This window comes from Giraffa tippelskirchi, chromosome 4 (assembly GCF_054371585.1).
Source record: "Giraffa tippelskirchi isolate mGirTip1 chromosome 4, T2T-mGirTip1v1.2.pri, whole genome shotgun sequence".
Taxonomy (NCBI): Eukaryota; Metazoa; Chordata; class Mammalia; order Artiodactyla; family Giraffidae; genus Giraffa; species Giraffa tippelskirchi.
In genome coordinates, this window is record NC_137278.1 from 66,649,948 (window position 1) to 66,671,425 (window position 21,478).

At 39.9% G+C, this 21,478-nt stretch overlaps 1 long non-coding RNA gene across 1 annotated transcript in view; it reads left to right on the plus strand.

Annotated features, from left to right (window-relative positions):
* Positions 1-21,478, plus strand: part of LOC145545350 (uncharacterized) — a 439,405-nt gene that overhangs the window by 164,382 nt on the left and 253,545 nt on the right. Inside the window, exon 5 of the long non-coding RNA XR_014082017.1 lies at positions 6,213-6,369. This is a non-coding gene — a long non-coding RNA (uncharacterized LOC145545350). The remainder of the gene's footprint in view (positions 1-6,212; positions 6,370-21,478) is intronic.

Below are 21,478 nucleotides of genomic sequence, written 5' to 3' on the forward strand. Positions count from 1 at the left end.
TTTGGGTTTTTTCCTAACATCTTATGGAAAAATCCAAACAAACGTTTTGGCCAACACAATACTTGCTGGAGGCAGGCCCCAGCTGGTGACTGTGCTCTTCAAAAAGGCAGTGAGGGGCGTGACCCTGTGCTGGTTTCCCTGGTAACTAACAAGCCCACCTGACATCAATTCCTTTATACTAACCTCCTGGTCGGGTGGAGTGCAGAGTGGGAGTGAAAACTGCGGCCTGGAAGTGCCCACTGTCTGCTATGCACAGTGAGGTGTTGCTCTAGGACCATGCTTCAGACAGGTAAGTTCCCTTGTCCATTAAACCGCTGAGTCTGTGTTGCTGACTCTGGGTTTTTTCCTTTGGTCCTAAAGCTGGGCAAGTGCAGGTCTCAGTTTGTAGGCCCACGGGCAGAAGCCCAACTGCTTCCTACTGTGCCATTTACTCTCCTCTCCTCTTTATACCCTTCGGTGATATGAAGCTTATGAAATCACCAGTATCTCTGCAGTGGACTAGCTGGTGGTAATTCTTTGTGTCTGCATAGGATAGGAGGTCCCTCTACAGCAGTTTGAGGACTTAACTTCTCCTCCTTTCCTCCCCACCCCACCAGGTCAGGTTGGGGCCGCTTGTGTGGAGTACACAATAAAGGAGAACTGTGGAACCCCTTTGCCAAGTTGACCCACATCCAGTTATTTGTTTCATGCCTTTTTGATCAGTTTCCAGATGGTTTTCAGGAGGGAGTAGTAGGATGTGTGAAGAAATAAGTTTGGGATGTGGGAGGAGGGTTTTTAACAATATTTGCTTGCCCTTGAGGGATTCCTTCTCATTGAAGATTAAGGTGATTATTCCTAGAGTCAATTGAATATTAATCTGTCTTCAGGAAAGCTTTTTTCTGGGCAAATTTATATAATGATAGTTGCTTTTAGCATATCACCAGGTATTTGAATGGAAGAATGCTTCATTAAATGTTATCATCTGTTTATACATCTGTTATCATCTGTTTATATCATCTGTTTATACTTAAACATTTGTGAAGAATCTTATGTTCCTAGCCCTCTATTTATTCTGGATTACTATTGTGCCAGGTTATCCTGGCACATGAAAGCTTCAGAGTCTGGGGTGAGAGATAGACATGTAAACTCAATCCCATGAAAGCTCTGTGTAGAAGTTTATGCAGGAGACCATGGGCCACAGGAGATGCAACCCTCAAGTTCCCATGAAGATCAGGGCAATGTTTTGGAGAAAGTAACATTATGAGGGAGGAGGTGGAGTTTGCCAGGAAAGAGGCTGAACTTTCCAGGGGGAGGGAAGAGCATGTGTGCTGCTGCTGCTGCTACTGCTGCTGCTAAGTCGCGTCAGTCGTGTCCGACTCTGTGCGACCCCATAGATGGCAGCCCACCAGGCTCCTCCGTCTCTGGGATTCTCCAGGCAAGAATGCTGGAGTGGGTTGCCATTTCCTCCTCCAGTGCATGAAAGGGAAAAGTGAAAGTGAAGTCGCTCAGTCGTGTCCGACTCTTGGCAACCCCGTGGGCTACAGCCTACCAGGCTCCTCCGTCCATGGGGTTTCCCAGGCAAGAGTACTGGAGTGGGGTGCCATTGCCTTCAAATACATGAAAGAGCCCAGAGCTGCAAGAAGCTTGCTGAGGGTGGTGGAGAGGAGAGAGATGGGAGAGATGTGCAGAGGTGAGATGAGGAAGGAGCTTTCATGCCATGCCTACATGTGTGGAGTTTAGTCAGTGAGACTTGGGGAGAGATGCATTTAAGGATTATTAGTAGAAGAGTGATGTAAGTAGAATTTACATTTTTGGGAAGATTACTCTGGTAAACAGCATATTTCTAAGGAATTAAATTGCTCCCAAAGGCCTTACATAAAGACCATGCAATCTTAGAGTGGAAAAGAGGAGGATAGATTAGTGTTTCTCAACCTTGAAAATGCATCACCTGGAAGGCTTGTTAAACCAGGTTGCTGGAACCCACTCACAGAGCTTTTTCTTCAGTAGATCCAGGGTGGGCCCTCAGAATTTGCTTTTCTAACAAGTTCACAGGTGATGCTGATGTTGCTGGTCCAGGGATCACACTTTGTTCATTGAATGATATTTTAGGAAAAACAGTGACCCCCAAAGATGTCTATCCTGATCCTTGGATTCATCACTTTATTATGCTGGCTGGAAAAAGGAAGTTAGGGTTTTGGACAGAATTAATTTATAATTAAGCTATTAATCAGTAAAGTAAGATTGCAAGAGAGCTGACCTGAAAATAGGGAAAGTAGCCTGGGTTATTCAGGTGGGTCCAATGTAATCACAAGGGTGCTTAAAATTGTAAGAGATACAGAAGAGTCGAGTCAGAGGGAGATGTGACATTGCTGGCTATGAGGATGGAGGAAGGTGGCTGTGAGTCAAGAAATGGGAGCTGCCTCTAGAAGTTGGAAAAGGTTAAAAGATAAATTCTCACTTAGAGTCTCCAGAAGAAACACGGCCTGCTGACACTTGATTGCAGCTGTCAGACTTTTAATCTGCAGAACTGTTGCATAGTACAGTTGCACTGTTTTAAGCCAGCTTCCCTGGTTTTTGCCCTCACGTCCAACTCAGGGCCAACAGAAAAAGCCAAATATGCTTCCAAAACAATCACATGAGGTGCCCTGCCTCCAGCTTCCTCATGTCAACAACTGCTCACCAGAGCACTGCTGAAACCTTCCTTTTTTTTTCTCCTCTTTTTTTCTCTATAAAGCCTTTCACTACCCTGCCAGTCTCTGAGTCTCTGCCAATTATAGAGGATGGGGCTGACTCCCTTGCTGTAGCAAGTTCTGAATAAATAGCCTCTGTTTGTTCTCATTTGGGTGGTCTGCACTGATTTCCATGAGAGATAGTGCTCTATTCTGCCCCCCTCCTTTTTTTTTACTCACTGATTATTCTAATGCAGGAATTTTCAGTGGAGGGGAGTTTTGTCCCTCATCCACCTCCCCAAACAAGGGACATTTAGCTATGTCTGCAGACGATTTGAGTTGTCACAGTTGGGGAATACTACCAGCATCTAGAGGGTAGAAGCCATTATAGGAAATCTGCTAAACATTGACTATGTATAGGAATGTCTCCAACAGAGAGTTCTCTGACAAAATGCAAATAGTTCTGATCTAATGACAGAAATTTCTAGTCCCTGTGCAGTAGAGAGGTGTTGTGTTGAGGTGTCTTTTTATATGAGTGAGACAGTGATACTAAAATAAGACAGATGTGGCCAGCAATCTGTGTGTTTATTCTGACTAGGCTTGGTCTTGTAACATAGATAGTCTTCATTTTTGCTTCCAAAAAAGAATATGACCTCCCTTACCCTGAAGGAGCAGGAAAGTCTAGCATTTAATTTTGCTCCTCTCCTTAGTAACTCCTAGAGATTTATAGTATATGTAAAAATATGCCAATATATTTGCATCTATTTATCTTTATAGATACACATAAAATATGACTATAACATGAAATTTCCATGTATGAGTTGTGGAAATGATCTCTTTACTTCATTGCTATATCATACACACAGACACATACATAAATTTGTTTCTAGTGGATTCTATTTGCAAAGCTACTTTCCTATTTCTCTCTGCGCACTGGTGCCCCAGTCCAATGGTGCAGTGCTTCATTTGACCTTTGTGTATCTTAGACTCTCTCATCTATGGATTTTCAGAGCTGATTTGGAATGCATGCTATCGAAGCCTTCACATCCTTCATGCATTTAAAATAGAGCTGTAGTTGGAGATTTCTTCCACAGATCAACCTCTAGTGTTTCCGACTGACATGCTCAGGAAGGAAGAGGTGAGGTAAGCTGTTAGCTGTGGAGCGAGGCATTTTCAATTCTTTTGCTCTGACATTTTTCAAGCTCACAGGCTAATTAATCAATTTCATTAAAAAAAAAGAGAGCATGTTGCCATGGTATCATGAGGCATGTTTATACTGCCACAGTAAGATTTCAAAGTATTTTTAATCTTTAATTACCTATTTCCATTTTTTTTTTGAATTGGTTAAGTCCTTAAAATTTTTTTCCCTTTTGATTATGTGATTTTTCTGGCAGTGTTTTCTGATATTGAGATACTAATTGAAACAGAGCTGCCTCTCTGAGAAGAAATAAGATCACCTCTGGAACCCTGGTTGTGTGCAAAATTTGATTAAAAAGTTCCACAGAGGGCATTGTACCAGCTGGCCTTCAGTGCCCGTGCTCATACACAAGAAACCACTCATTTATCTCCAGAGACATGACCTAGAAGGAGTTTTATCTATAATGGATGTAACATATGCTTGTAAGGATTCAGAATATTTCTAGAAACATATTCAATTCTAGCTTTTTCTTTCCCTATAGGATCACAGAAATGTTTAGTGTTCATGATAAAACAGGTAACTTTTTGCCTTTACAAATAATCTTCTGGGAATGTCAAGAGAATATGCCCAGATTCATTTAAAAAAGCTGTTAACTACTTGAAGTAACAAGTAACCCTGATTTAAAGAGCCCTTTTCTAACTCCTAGTCATTAAAGGGATGAGTGAAGTTATGGAGAGGATGCCATGGAGATTTTGAATTAGATCAGGCTGAAACTTTCTTATTAAAGTATACCAAGAATAACATAGCAAAAACAAGTCAGACAAAAACACTCTCCTGTATCTTATGAAGGATGTGAAAATGTATGCAGTAATTCTTTTCTTTTTCTTTTTGATTTACTATAAAGTGTCTGTGCTTAGGGGGCTTTGGAATCTTACTCAAAAATGAATACATGGAAAATATAAATGTGCATCTGTCTCTTATTAGGGGCAATCTAACTAGTCTGTCCTCCCCTGGGCCTTTTTTATGCATTGCTATTAATGTTTAATCTGTGGCTTGAATTGTAATGTTCGTTTATAAGGTGTGCCCATTTATAAGATCTACATTTCTGAAGCTGACACCTTAGATTTTTCATGAAGCTCAGCACCATTAGTGGTGCTTTTGTAAGAAGCCACTTCTTCAGGGACAAAGGTAGTATCCCAGCAAAGTGGTCTATAAAGACCATTTCAGAAACAGTGTCTTTCAGTGTGGAGGGGCTTCCCTGGTGGCTCAGATGGTAAAGAATCGATCCCTGGATCAGGAAGGTCCCCTGGAGAAGGGAATAGCAACCCACTCCAGTATTCTTGCCTGGAGAATTCTATGGACAAAGGAGCCTGGTGAGCTATAGGCCATGGGGTCCCAAAGAGCCAGATATGACTGAGCGACTAAAACTTTCAGGATGGAAGCCTCAGACACTATCACCAGAAATTCTTGTTTCTATTTGCAGACTGGCTTATGAGTTTCTGTGTGACCTGGGCTGGCCACTCTTAAGCTTGTGATGACTCTGTCATTTTAGATTCCATATGAGAACAACAACTGGAATTGCCTGATAGGATTACTAGACAGCCAGTCTAGTTGGTTGAGCTCTGTAGTATAAAAAGTGCTTTATTTTCAGCTATGTCCTGTGTTAAAAAAAAAAATCACACATTGAAAAAAGTACTAAAAAGCTGTCAACACATTTCTTCATGGAACATTTTAAGTATGATTGCTGCTTCTAGTAGCTTTTGAGAAAGGATAAAGGTATTATTACAAATTGGACTTTTGGCTAGAATGATCCATCTAGGTAAAATCGACGTCTAATATTGCATTTTGATCATATAGCAGTGACCTTTAGCTGTGACTCCAAAGACAATACAAATTCCGAACCCTCTGCAATCTAACAATATTAATTAAACTAGTATTGAGTGTCTCTTAAATGTCAGGGCGTGTGTTAGGGCTGGAGATGCTACTAAAAGGTAAGATATTGTTCCTGCTTTCAAGATATTAGACTCCTTGATAAGATGGACAAAAGGACACACATAAGAGAAGTAATTGAGGTACAGTGTTCATATAGCTAGCTTTTTTGACTTTGGTTTGCAGTTTTAGTGTTTATTGCACATCTATTCCAATTTGCAGTTTACAATAGGAAGTTCTCCTGGGAAGTGAGTATTTAGTTCCTCTCTCAGGACTTTTAGGAACATATTGGAGAGTTGATCTAGTTCAGCCCCTTGCCCTGTGACATCCTGAAGGGCAGGTTGGTATTAGTGTTGAAGGGTTGGGTTTGAGGGAGAAGAGGTATTGAGATGAAGGCTGGGACAGGCTGGCTTGGGGGGAGCTCTGCCCAGGTTGTACATTTGTCAAATGGGAGAGTGACATGGGGTTAAGAATCTCCTGTCTGTTGATTTACACAGGCAGAGGCTCTCCCCAGAGTGGCTCGGCTGCATGCAATGTACATGAACTCTGGACTGGGATCAGTAAGCTGAATGGTGGCAGACCAGCACACTTGGCTGAGTGAGTCCCTGTGGATTATGGACAGGGAGAAACCGTGAGCAGTCTTCGTTCAAGAAGGTAGGAGACATAGTGGGTGTCTGAGGCTGGCTGGCTGGCTCTGAAGCCAGATTTTGCTGTTGCTAAATGACCTTCCATGGAAGTCATGCATGGTCATTTTTTTTTTTTTTTGGTCTCCCAATTTAAGATTTATGTGTTAAACATAATCACATAATCCCAGTTCTATTGCTCACTTTCAAAGCAATTAGAAATCTTCAGCTAATGTTGTTCTAGGTGAGCCATAAATACACCTGAAGGTCAGCTTTCATCCCACTTTGGAGGAAGGTATATATGAGAAAGTGTGACGAGGACTCAGGAAGCTAGGGAAACTGACAAAACAGTTTACCCTTCACTTGTGTAGTTGGCAGAGTTACTATTCAGAGAAAGTGGTGATTTTTTTTTTCCTTGGCAATTACGTTTTACCTTCCTATAAAGAAAAATGATGCCAAGCCTGGGTGTGGTGCTGTCTGCACTCTGGGGTTTTGTGTAGGCATTTAACCCAGGCCCTTGGCAGTGTGCCAGGAGTTAGCATGCTGGCCTGTGGCTGGGGGCCAGTGTGTTTTGATACAGAGCCCTGTGATAGGAGTGCCAGTGGGGACAGAGGACCCAGTGTTTCCACAAGGACAGGTGCCTTCTCCCTGTGGGAGGCAGCAGTTCTGAGTGAGACAGCACTGGCTGGCGAGGAGCCAGACTCGGGAGTTGGCATCTCAGCCCAGGTGCAGTTATCTGATGGGTTGTCATTTAATCTCCTCGCCTCAGTTCGCTTCTTCTCTCATTGTTAAGACTGAGTGAGTAATAGCTGCCCGTCCCTCATTACAGGACGTTATAAGTTCCAATAGGATGGTGATTTAAGGTACTCAAAAAATGTAAGGTGAATCAGCACACATAAATACGTATAGTCACATTGTGGCATCGGGGTTCTATCAATTATTTTTACAGATAATTGAATATTATAAATAATTCAAGCAATTAAAAGTTACCATCCTTTAATTAAAAAAAAGAAAAACCTTTCAAAATATATGGCACTTTTTATAGCCATTAAAACTCAGATGACACTGAACCTGAGAGTAAACAAGGAGTTGGTAAGTATTTTTCTATAAAAGGCCAGACAGTAAATAATTTATGCTTTGTGGGCCATACAGTCTCTGTCAAAAGTACTCACCTCTGTTGTTGTAGCACTAAAGTAGCCATAGAAGCTTTGTCACCCAGGGAATGGGGTTGTGCTTCAAAAAACTTTATTTACACAAAGAGGCATTGAGTTGAATTTGGCTCATATGGGCTGTAGTTAGCTACCTCTTGGCCTAGTCTAACTTTAAGTGGATGCAGAAATGGTTTGGGAGAAGCACTGAAATATTTGTGAAGAAGATGTTTAGCTGATTGCGAGCAAGTCTGGGAGAGACAGCAGGTACAGGATTGCCAGTCTGGAGTTTTTGGAGGTGGTGATTATTAATGGGATATAACGGATGAGGATTAGGGAAATACCGTGTTTTTAGAGGAGTGATTATTTAAATGCTAAGCTGGGTTACCTAGAGAATGAGGAGGTAAGAGAGTGAGAGTGGTGAACATTGTTGGGATCAGTGGGTTGGTGTTTTTAATGAAATCAAGCAGTCTTGCAGTGGGAATAATACGAATACACTGGAAGGATAAATGATGGTGGTCGGTGGGCAGGAACTGAAAATTCCTGCAAGTGGTTCCACTAAGATTGGTGGGAGGGGGAGAGGTGAGATGAGATAGGGAAAAAAAAAAGCAAACTTGCTAGAGGTGAGGAGGTCAAGAAACAGAGAGGCTGTGATGGTGAACGGCTCATCCTTGGAGATATTGAAGATGTCAAGATTGATAGAGAAGTAGAGAGACAATAAACTAGGTGCTAAATCCACTGGTAAATGAAGGGGAGTTCCTGAGAGGCTTATAGGGGTGTGAGAAAGTCTGCAGCTAATGACTCGAAGTGTTTTGGACTGAAGGAAGAAAGATGACAAATGATCTGGAAGCAATTACTGTGACAAACACTACCTAGATAGGCACCGATCCTGGTAGTGCTTCTCCCCGGGCATACAAACAATATTTCTTAGCCTTCTCTGTCATTAAGAGTGGTCACGTGATGTAGTTCTGGTCCACAGAGTTAGAATGGAACTATGCTAAGCACTTCCAGTCCTGTCCCATAGAATCTCCTGTGTGCAAAGCCCCATTCTCTCCCTTCTCCTGTCTGCTTGATGGAGACAGAGGATCCTGGAGGACTCTCAGAACCTGGGGGATGAGCAGTCACTGAATGGAGGGATCCTGGGGTCCTGAATATCTGCTGCTTTTGGTTGCTAGTTTGGACTTTACAGGAGCAAGAAAAAAAACTTACATTGTGTTAAGTCCCTAGCATTACTCTCACACACATACCCTAACTTTCGCTTCTGAAGTACATGGAGTATGAGAAAAAAATTTAAAAAATCATAACAACCTAAACCTTAAGAGGGTTTTAAGGAAGGTGGTATCATCTGGAGACAACCAGATGCATAATTATAATATTATTGACTCCAACAATAACAGCAGCAGTGACAATTCCACCATCATCTATTTGACTGCAGGATGTAGGATGTGAGAACTCTGTCCTCGGTACTAGGGATACAGTTGGAAATAGTGATGGCTTTTGGTTTCGAATCTGTCGGCTCATTTCCTGTGAAGACCCAGACATTTTTCACTGGGACTTCTGTTTTTCCTTGTCTCTTTCATTTCCTGCTGGCTTAGTTGTGATTTTTCAGATTCCAAATGCAAACCCATTTGGTATTCTACTTGCTACCTCAGTTTCCCCAGAGATCACCATGGACTTGGCCTTCTCTTCTGCTATTCTCTTCATAATCTCCTTAAACTTTGGCTTCCTTACTTGTGAAAAAGAAATAATAACCAATACCTCAAAGAGCTAGTACCAGGAATAAATAACATGATTTCTGTGAGTAAATCACTTAGCACTTTCTGTCTAGCACATAGTAAATCCTTGATAAATGTCAAGTATTATTGCTATTGACGAGTCAAGAATTAAATTTATCCAAGCCAAGAAAAGAAAATTATTTCGTGCAGTTCTCGAAGTGTGGTCCCCAGACTAGCAGCATCAGTACCAAAATTCTTGGGCTCCACCCCAGTCCTTCTGAAAGAAACTCTGGAGCTGGGGCCCAGCAATCTGTGATTTAAGAAGCCCTCCAGGTAGTTCTGATGCTCACTGGAGTTTGAGAACCATTTTTTTTTTTTTTTTTTTTACAGATTTTGGCACTGTTATTTTCATTTGAGAACAGTTCTTCTGAAGAGAGTCCATTTAATTCCTTAAGCTGTTAAGAATAGGAGCAGAGAACATCCTTGAGACCATTAAACATTACTGCCTTCAGCTGAGAGCAGGGAGTGGTGGATTGTATGGGAGAGAATGAGACCCTGAGATCTGACCCTGGGTCTTGGACCACACATTGACCTCTGTAGTTTGCCTTGTTTTCACCAACACTACAGAATGTATTTCACAGGCCAGTGACCATGCAGTGTAAATGCCAGCAATGCCAGGGTGCTGGCAGGTTTATAGCTATAACCCCTCACTACAAAGGGGATGGTCAGATGGAATTATTTTGCCATTTGAAGTGGAGACGCTGGTTTAAAAGCAGCTGAACTCTTGGAGACATCCTCTTAAATTTCTTGGTGGATGGCTCAGAATCTGGGGCCGAGATCCAGAATGGCTTGTCTGAGACCTTTTTGGATCGATGTCCCATTTGTGCGTTCTGTCTGGCTGTCTTCTGCCTTTCGGCTAGATTAGGTCTTGAGATGTAATTTTTTTTTTAAAGCCACAAATACACACTGGTCAGTCTGAATCTTACTGGTCCTGATGTCGTATTTCTTTCCTCTCTTTGTGCCTTGGTGAGCACTGGAGCTTGGAAAGGAGGCGGGGCCTTCTAGCCTGACTTTCTTACTCCACAAAAGGGGAAACATGTCCTGAAATGTGAAATGACTCCTCCCAAGGCCACACAGTAGTTCTCATTTCCAGGATTATAAGCTGTCCTTTTGTATCTCCTCTCTCCATCCTTTCTTAGTTGATTTCTTCATGCACCTTATTTTGGCATGGATATTCCCCTTGGGAATGTGATTGTGTTGTTGAGTAATGATTTTTTTTCTACAGGAGTCAAAATGACTGTTTTCAGTCTACTGGTTTCGCTGGCGGCAAGAATTTGTGTCTGCAGAATTGGGTCAGATACTTGTGACTCAAATGTTCAGGTTTCAAACACTTTTTTCTTTAGAGTTGGGTTACTTTCCTTCTGTGAAGTTATGATTGGTTCCAGAGAGGCAACTTCATTGCTGGGGGAGAGCTGGTTGCTCCAATGGATTTTCTGACATTTAGAGACTTTCAGTGTGACCCACAGGTTGCAAGCCTGGTCTTCCAGGCTGTCCAGCTGGGCAGCGTTCCCACTGAACAGGTCTGAACCCTAAAATGGAGTTTCAAAGTTGGCTGCTAGAGCTGTTCTGGAATCAGGGTAGGTGGTAGATTTCCAGCTTCCTTTAACAGAACCTCTTTATCTCTCACTTGTGCTCTTTTCCCATTTATTTTCATGATTACTTCATCCCAGTTTAACTTATCAACTCCAAGGTTCAAGAAAGAGTTCTCACAGACTCTTTGTGTCTCCCTAAAATTCATATGTTGAAACCTAATTCCCAATATGATGATAATAGAAGGTGGGGTATTGGGAGGTGATGAGGTCATAGGGTAGACCCCTTATGAATGAGCTTCATGCCCTTACAAAAGAGACATGAGAGAGATCTAGTCATCTGAGGATACAGTGAGAAGACAGCCATCCATAAACTAGGAAGTGGGCATTCACCAGACGGCAGATCTCCAGACTTTCCAGCTTCCAAAACTGTGAGAAATACATTTCTGTTGTTTACAAGCCACCCAGTCTATGGTATTCTGTTAAAGCAGCCCAAATACAGTAAGGCAGAGTGATTTCAAAATCTATGTGCATTCTTAGTGAATGGGCTCTTGAAGGTTCAAAGGATTGAAGCTGTAGAGGTAAAATGACAGACACCATGTTTAAAATTTTTCCAGGATGAACTCAAGAGTGTGTGCTAAATAGGTGATCTCCATCATCTAAAGTACATCTCCTGTTATTATCCCCTGTGGTAATATACTCTGCCTTTGGGACCAGTGACCACTGTGATTCCTGTGTGAGAAGGAGAGTTTCAAATAGTCTGGGATGGGTAACACATTTGTATTTGTCTCATCAGAACATCAACCCAATTATAATGCATGGTCTGTGTGAAGTTCTGGTTTGTGTGAATGGGTTATGAGTACTTGTGCACTGGCTGCCAAGTGTTAGAATTAAAAACTGATTAAAGTTAAAGAAAATGAAGAGAAAGATGGAGTGAGATGGGGCAAAAGAGTGTGTGAGAAAGCCCTACAACTCAATGGCAAAAAATCCCTAAAAACCAAATTAAAAATTGGGCTAAGAACTTGAACAGACATTTCTCCAAAGAAGACATACAAATGGTCAATATGTATATGAAATAATGCTCAAGGTAACTAGTCATCAGGAACCTACAAATCAAAACCACAATGAGATACCATCTTCTACCTGTCAGCTCATATCAAAGAAATAAAACACAAGTGTTGGCAAGCACGCGGAGAAATTAGAACCCTTGGCCACTTTGATGGGAATGCAAAATGATGCAGCTGTTATGGAGGATAGAGGTGCATCAAAAAAATCAAAAATAGAACTAACATATGATCCATCAATCTCACTTCGGGGTGTTTATCCAAAAAGACAGAAATCAGAATCTCAAAGAGATAATTAGCCCTCCCAAATTCATTAAAGTAATATTCACAAGGGCCAAGATGTGAAAACAACCTATATGTCCATTGTCAGGTGAATGGATAAAGAAAATAATAGAAAAATATTTGGCCTTAAAAAAGGAGATTTTGCAATATGTAACAACATGGATGAATCTTGAGGTATGTTAACTGCAATAAGCTAGTCACAGAAAGACAAGTACTATATGATTCCATTTATAGGAGGTCTCTGAAATAGTCAAATTCATAGAAATAAATAGTGGAATGTTGATTGCCAAGGGTGGGGGGGGAGGGGGAAATGGGGAGTTATTAATACTAGGCAATGAGCATGAAGTTTCAGTTAAGCAAGATGAATACTTTCTAGAAATCTGCTATACAACATTGTACCTATAATCAATAATACTGTATTGCACATTAAACATGAGATCTACCCTCTTAATTTTAAAATTTATTGAAGTATAGTTGATTTACAGTGTTTTAATTTCTGCTGTACAGGAGAGTGACTCAGTTATATATATATATGTATTAAAACATTGTAAATGTATTAGCATTAATCCCAATCTCCCTTCCTTCCCCCTTGGCAACCACAAATCTGTTCTCTATGTCTGTGAGTCTGTTTCTATTTTGTAGATATGTTCATTTGTTTCATATTTTAAATTCCACATATAAGTGATATCATATGGTATTTGTCTTTCTCTTTCTGACTCACTTTGCTTAGTGTGATAATCTTTAGGTCCATCTATGTTGCTGCAAATTGCATTATTTCATTTTAAAATGGCTGCTTAATTTAGTGTGTATGTGTGTATATATGTTTGTGTATACACGCACACACACACACACATACACACCACATCTTCTTTACCCATTCATCTGTCCATGGATGTTGAGGTTGTTTTCATGTCTTGGCTATTGTAAATAGTGCTGCTGTGAACATAGAAGTACACGTATCATTTCCAATTAAAGTTTTGTCTGGGTATGTGCCCAGGAATGGGATTGTAGGATCATATGGCAACTCTGTTTTTAGTTTTTTGAGGAACCTCCATACTGTCTTTAGTAGTGGCTTAACCAATTTATAGTCCCACCAACACTGTAAAAGGGTTTCTTTTTCTCTACACCCTTTTTTGCGTTTATTATTTGTAGGTTTTTTAATGATAGCCATTCTGACCTGTGTAAAGTGGTACCTCATTGTAGTTTTGATTTGTATTTCTTTAATAATTAGTGATGATAAGCATCTTTACATGTAGCCATTGACCACTGGGAGAAATGCCTATTTATATCTTCTGCTCATTTTTCAGTTGGTTTTTTTTAAAAAAAATTATTGTATGAGCTGTTTGTATATTTTGGAAATTAAGACCTTGTGGGTCACTTGCAAATATTTTCGCTCAGATTGTCTTTTCATTTTGTTGATGCTTTCCTTTGCTATGCAAATGCTTATAATTTAGATTAGATCCCATTTGTTTATTTTTGCTTTTATTTCTATTACCTTGGGAGACTGACCTAAAACATTGGTACAATTTATGTCAGAGAATGTTTTGCCTATATTTTCTTCTAGGAGTTTTGTCGTTTCTTGCCTCACATTTAGGCCTTTAAGCCACTTTTATGTTTTTGTATGTGTGTGTGTATGAAGGTGTGTTCTAGCTTCATTGATTAACATGCAGCTGCCCAACTTTTCCCATCACCACTTGCTGAAGAGACTGTCTTTTGCCCATTGTATATTCTTGCCTCCTTTGTCAAAGGTTAATTGTCCATAAGTGTATGGATTTATTTATGAAGTCTCTACTTTGTTCTGTTGGTCCATATATTTGTTTTTGTGCCAATTCCATGCTGTTTAGATTACTGTAGTTTTATAGTATTGTTTGAAGTCTGGGAGGGTTATGCCTCCTGCTTTGTTCTTTTTCTCATTTGCTTTGGTAATTCTAGATCTTTTAGTTCCATATAAATTTTAGAATTATTTGTTCTAGTTCTGTGAAAATGTCATGGGTAATTTGAGAGGGACCTTGCTTTGTTGGTTTTACAGTGTTCTTACCACAGTGGAATTTAAAAAAATTAAATAAGTTGAAAATGCAAAGAAAGCATATGCTACCCTCAAAGCCAGAAAAAAAAGAGTCCATGCAATTCTACTTATATAAAAAATCTTAGAAAATGCATATTAGTCTCTAGTGACTGAGAGCAGATAATGTTTGCTTGAAAGTGGGCAGAGAGGGAAGGAGGGAGCACAAGAAGACCTGAGGACACTTTTGGCAGTGATGGATATGTTCATTATCTTGCTTGTGGTGATGGTTTCATGATTTGTACATATGTCAGAACATCAAGTTGTGCATCTCACAGAATCTCAGTTATATTTTAATAAAGCTCTGATAAGTATTTGCTATTTTTACTCTGTGACTAAATCTAGGAAAGCACATTTGTTCAAATGACAACCACATCCTCAGCCCAGGCCATTCCTTTATTCTCTAGGTACCACTTGTGTGATAGAGATAGATGAAAAGTGAGACAGAAATCTAGTAGGTTTTGTATCTTTGCTCCCCATCCCTCTCTCCCTTCTCTCTTTTTTCAGTCCCTTCTCATCCCTCCACTTTTTTCTTCCCAACCCTCCCCAAAGTCACCAGAATGTGAAAGGCTACATCTGTTTCTGCAAAGCTCTTTTGCAGTGCAATTAAGCATCCCTCACCTTAGCTCCCCAGGAAGCTAGAGACTTGTGCGATCACTGGCATAATGGATGGTACCCAAAGCCCTGGCCCAGGTGTGTGGAGGCAGCACACACATCCATTGGGTGAGAGGATGCAGCTTTCTGGTGCATGACGTAAGGCTGCCACTCCCCTCCGCGAGTCTCTTCAGAACTCAGAGCAGCTGCTACCCTCTAGGTGACCGACAAGTCCTGCCATTGTTCACCTGCACAGGCCAGCTGACGAACGGAGCTGGTGCATTGGAGCCTGAATAAATAGTCCTGTAGCCATCTCTGGTTTCAGGTTGAGGGAAGAGATGAACAAGATCAATGATCTGATGGAATTCTTTCAGTCTGGAGAGAAAAACTGTTTAGAATTTATATCCATGCTCTTTTCCTTTCAGAAAACTTGAATGGCTCCTAGATATTTTTCTGATATATGGTACCCATTTCCCCATCTGGATATAACAATGGCTAGAGTATCCAAATCCTTTGCAGATAATTATTTAGTTTCTGTTATTTTAGTTACTAAAAATAATGCATATATGTCTATAATCTAAAGGAATATTAAGCATAAATCAGCAATAAGTAGCTAATAAGTAGTGCATTAATTAGTTCAGTCTGACCATTCTGTTGCTTTTCAAAATGAATTAATGATAAAATAGGGATACAGTTAGAATTTTGGGTATTGAGTCCACATTGAACATTTTGAAACAACTATGTTCTCATCTGACTGGCTTGCCTGAACATTATACTATCTGAGACCTCAATTTTGTTCTCTAATGAATACCTCTATAAGAGGAGAAATTATATAGACTAACTTTCTTTATATGCTTCCAGCTTAATTATACAACTGTATTGTTACAAATTGACTGAAACAGCCTATTTCATTTTTTTTTCCCCTCCAAAACCAGCTTTGAATAGATGAACAGAAATAGCTCTCTTCATGTCAGAAACTTTAATTAAACCATTCTGAAAATAAGCATGTGGAAGTACTGGCAGGACCTTAATTTAATCACATTTCCTGCTCAAATGTTCCTGTTGCTTCCTTGAAGGGTTGAAGGTTAGGCTTAGTTCTGCCCCCATTGTTGGGGAAGTGGACAAGCAAAGTTTGTGAGATTCAGGAGATTGTGACTTTTGGTCTTTTGGTCTCTCACACTAAATTAAAATCAGGGTCAGAGGAAGGCTTATGGCTGATGAAATATTCTAAGAAATATTCATATGACTGGGTCACATGAAATTAATTGATCCCTATTTACATATTCATCTCATAAATCTTTTAATTTCTTCGATTTCATTTTATTGTTTAATAAAAGTTTATGTCATCATATATTTGCAAGGACTGCTTTAGGCACTTAAATAGTTACTCATTTAAATCTTATAACAGTCTATGAGGTAGAGCCTTTTGCTATTCTCATTTTATGTGTGGAGGCTTAAATAACTTTGTTGATAATTTTAGCTGGATTTGAACCCGAAAAACCAGTCTCCAGAATCTGGGTTGGTCAGCACTATTTCCTTCATCAAGAAGGAGTGCCTACTTGGCAGGAACCAGCTGCTGCTTCATGTCTTTGCTTATGCACTGGTGTTACCCCAGCATCCTGCCTTCAAAATAAATTTCTCCAGTGTAACTTTCCTAACTCAACCCACTGGCTGCCCATGTGCTGATTTCTAGATTGCGTGCAACATTCAATTTTCCTGTATATTTCTTCCAGAATTGTCTCGCTTTCTTGGCTTTAAAAAAATTTTTTTCCCTGTTTCCTAAGTATTAACTCTTGGGCTTCTCTGCCCTTTCTTCCCCAACTCTCCAGCAGTCACTTCTTCTGGAATAGTATAACTGTGCCCTTTCACAAGTCATTCAGGTAGGAGAATGAACGCAGATGTGAAATACAAAAAAAAAACAAAAACATAATAATATCATATTAGAGGATTATTTTTTTTTAAATCCCCGCACACATAAATAGCTTTCTAGCAAGAGATACCACATTCTTGAGAAGAAGGGGACGACAGAGGATGAGATGGTTGGATGACATCACCAACGCAATGAAAATGAGTTTGAGTAGGCTCTGGGAGTTGGTGACGGGCAGGGAAGCCTGGGGTGCTGCAGTCCATGGGTTCGCAAAGAGTCAGACACGACTTAGCAACTGAACTGAACCATATTCTTGTCCACATATATATTAAATGTTAGGTGGTATGTAGCTTTGAGATTTTACATTTTTTTCAATTGAAAAATAATGACACTTTCATGGTGGGATCAATACTTCCATTAGAAAAATAATCAATATTAAAGAACTTGTAATACAAAAATCAAATGCAGTGAAAAGCCAGGGAGAAAGTTTTTCAATATAACTGAATTTAATTAGCTTATAAACTGTCCTACTGGCATATGAAGCCTTGTTCACAGAGTGACACTAAAATAATTTGGGGTGTCGGATATACATTGACAAAGATCAGAATGCTCACAAGATTTATTGAATTACAGCGATTCCTCTGTGCTGTTATTCCCTTCTGTTCCCAGTGAACGCAAAGTTAGTTTAAATCAGAGTGAAGGTCATTAAACCATAGAATCTATTTTTTTTAAGATAGTTTGTTGGATTTTTCTGAAAAACACCTTCTGTAGGGAGCGATTCATTTATATGGCTCTGCAAGTCTAGGCCATCCATCTTGTTTTTTCTTAACCATCTGTGGTTATTTCACAGGAGTTCAAGTTGAGCCACTTCCTTAGACCTCTTTAAAATAGTGTGATGAGTTGCTTATAAAGAATCTAAGTTTCTGTAAGAGATTTTGGCTATTAAAAGCCCTACCTTTAAATAACTGTTGATCAATATGCCTTTTAAAAAAATGTTGGAGAAGGTTTGGCAGCATTGAATTAATTTACTCACTTATCTTTACTTAAAATAATGGGGGGAAACCCAAACCAGGAATGGCATCAGTCTGTATACTGTGGTTGAATTTTTCAGCAAGACCTTGCACAAAGTGTTGTGCTATGAGGGGTGTATGGGTCAGCCAGGTGGCTTCTCTCTGCTCCCCAGGAGTCCAGACCACCCTAGGACCCTCCCACCTTCCCTGTTTCCCTCAGCTTTGCAGTCGTTTGGGCCAGAGTTTCTCCTGCCTCCCAGGGCTCAACAGTGTCCCCTGGCTGCGTCTTCAACTGTAGGCACTACTGTCATAGTAGGTGCAAGTGTTTGGAGGAGTTTCTCTATCAAGTAATTTGTATTTAAATAGAGATTTCAAGACTCTGCCCTTACAACTGTCTTAACGTTTTTTTGTTAAATTTTATATTGTAGTTGATTTACAATGTTGTGTTAGTTTCAGGTGTACAGCAAACATTTTTAGTTATACATTTGCCTGTATCTATTTTTTTTCATTCTTTTCCCATATAGGTTATTACAAAATATTGAGTAGAGTTCCCTGTGTTATACAATAGGTCCTCGTTGACTATTTTATATATAGTGGTACATATATGTTAATCCCAACTTTCCTCTTTGGTAACCATAGTTTGTTTTTGAAGTCTGAGTCTGTTTCTATTTGGTAAATAAGTTCATTTGTATCCATTTTTAAGATTTTACATATAAGTGATGTAATATGATATTTATCTTTTTCTGTTTGACTCACTTCACTAGTATGACAATCTCTATGTCCATCTATGTTGCTACAAATGGCATTATTTCATTCTTTTTATGGCTGAGTAATATTCCCTCATATATGTACTATATCTTCTTTATCCATTCTTCTGTCAACAGACATTTAGGTTGTTTCCATATCTTGTAGTGTTCTCTGGATATGTGCCTGAGAATGGGATTGTTGGATCATAAGGTAGTTCTACTTTTAGTTTTTTTAAGGGACCCACATACTCTTCCCCATAATGATTGTACCAACTTATATTCCCACCCACAGTGTAGGAGGGGAACCCTTTTCTCCACACCCTCTCAAGCATTTGTTATTTGTAGACTTTTTGACAACTGGCCATTCTGACTGGTGTGAGGTGCTACCTCATTATAGTTTTGATTTACAAGCTGTAATAATTCGTGATGCTGAGCATCTTTTTGTGTACTTTTTGGCCATCTGTATGTCTTAAAACTGTCTTTTAATGTTGGGAACTTTAACTTCTTACATATTGGGTTCTTCATTTCTGTGATTTTTCATCAGGACAGCTATTGTCTTGAGCTTCCTGAGTGATGCCCATCATCTAGCTGTCATCCTGACCTTCTACCTGATCACTTCTTCAGAAGTAAAGAGCTGAAGACTGATCAGGGTAGTCCCCAGTACCCAGCTTGGGTCATTTGGTCAGCATCCCCTCTAACTAGTTGCTGAGCTATGTTGTTTTGTTTAGTTGTTTAGTCATGTGTGACTCTTTGAGACCTCATAGACTGTAGCCCACCAGGCTCCTCTGTGGGATTTCCCAGGCAAGAATACTGAAGTGGGTTGCCATTTCCTTCTCCAGGGTTATCTTCCCAATCCAGGGATTAAACCCACATCTCCTGCATTGGCAGGTAGATTCTTTACCTCTGAGCCACCAGGGAACCAACATTGGGTGTTAACTCTTTTGAATTTTTTTTTAATTAGTTTATTTATCTATTTTTTTAACTTTACAATATTGTATTTGTTTTGCCATACATTGACATGAATCCACCATGGGTGTACATGTTTTCCCCTTCCAGAACCCCCCTCCCACCTCCCTCCCCATCCCATCCCTCTGGGTCATCCTGGAAGATAACCCTGTATGTGAAACTCTTTTGAATTTTGACCCTGCTGATAGGAAGCTAACTTAAGGTGGAACTGGCTTTGGGGGAGCCAATCAGTGATCAGTGCAGATAGACACAAATTTGAAGATCAAACCACAGTGAAAGTTATATGACTTAGAAATATTCTAAGAAGCATTGTGAGAGTAACAACAAACTTCATAGCAGTCTTCTTTCTGGAGAGAGGAGTTAAACATGAGACATTTATTTGAAAGAGAATAGGCTGCTCCAAAGAGGAAGAGAATGGGCTTACCTGGTAGCTCAGTTGGTAAAGAATCTGCCTGCAGTGCAGGAGACCCAGGTTCAATCCCTGGGTCAGCAAGATCTCCTGGAGAAAGAAATGGCAAACCACTCCAGTATTTTTGCCTGGAAAATCCCATGGACAGCAGAGCCTGGTGGACTACAGTCCATGGGGTCGCAAGAGTTGAACATGACTTAGCAACTAAACACACTCTTCTCAATTGTCAGCTGTTTTTTGTTCTCTCATACTGTATGAAAGTGTGGAAAGTTCTGTCCTGAATATAGATGAGGATGAAGCAAGCATTAGCAGTTTATGTCTTAATAAAGTGATTCTTACTGATGTGTAGGTAGCTGATGATTCAGAATGAGGCCTTGTCTTAGCTACAAAAAATAGTAGGTCAAATTCATGGCAGGTTGGAAGTTTTCAAAGAGAATTGTCATATTTCAGGTATAGAGATCACCTAAGATGATATTATATATCTATCTATGAGAACATGAATATAGGGTAAAGCACTCATATTTATACCTTTAATATATGACACAGATTTTGATTTAGACACAAATGTGAGGAAAGGGGTCCTTATTACCTTGCCAGTCATGTGGAGGAAGTTGGAGGTTCAAGTCAATGATTTAAATAATGTATCACATACAGCCCAGCTACAGTTGCAGACATTTTCACATTCTCTCATTGATATTTCTAGTGATACTGTTAAGTAAGTATTGTTAATTTATTAATTTGAGAGATGAAGCTCAGAGAGGTTATGTGATTAGATGTTCAAGGTCCTTTACACAGCAAATGTCTTGAAGCATCTGCTGTGTGTGTGTCTATGTGCATCCATGTTGTAAAGATGAGTAAGTCACATCCTTTGCTCTTAGTAAGCTTCTCTGTTAACTCCTATTACCCATTTGGTCTTTGTTTTTTATTAAATGGATGTCTCAGCTCCATGTAAAGCAGAAATATTTGCTAAAGTGATCTACCATGATGTATATTGCGTGGGATTAGGAAGAGATTAGGAGTGGATTCAAGATGTGAAGGATATTGAGTTCAGGAGGCTGAACTCTCTAGGTCAAAGGAAATTCCTTGGGTTCTATCTGTCCTTATAGATCGAAAGCTAAGAGCAGAAAGATTTAAAAATCTTTATTGAAAAGTCTGTTCTCTATGTCTGCATCTGCACAGCTGCCCTGCAAAGAGGATAATTAGTACCATCTTTCTGGATTCCATGAATGAATGAAAGTTGCTCAGTCATATCTGACTCTTTGCGACCCCATGGACTACACAGTCCATGGAATTCTCTACTAGAATATTGGAATGGGTAGCCGTTCCCTTCTCTAGGAGATCTTCCCAACCCAGGGATTGAACCAGGGTCTTCTGCATTGCAGGCGGATTCTTTACTAACTGAACTATTAGCGAAGCCCATACACAGGCTTCCATATATGTGGATTCCATACACAGGTGTTAACATACAGTATTTGTCTTCTTCTTTCTAACTTGCTTCACTCTGTGCAATAGGCTCTGGGTTCATCTGTGGCTGATTCATGTTGATGGATGGCAGAAACCAGCACACTACTGTAAAGCAACTATCTTCCAATTAAAACAAAATAAAAATAAAATTTTGTTGAATGAATGTTCATTATCGATAGGTTCCTTTACATGTAATTTCCTATCCAATGCTTGAAACAACTCTA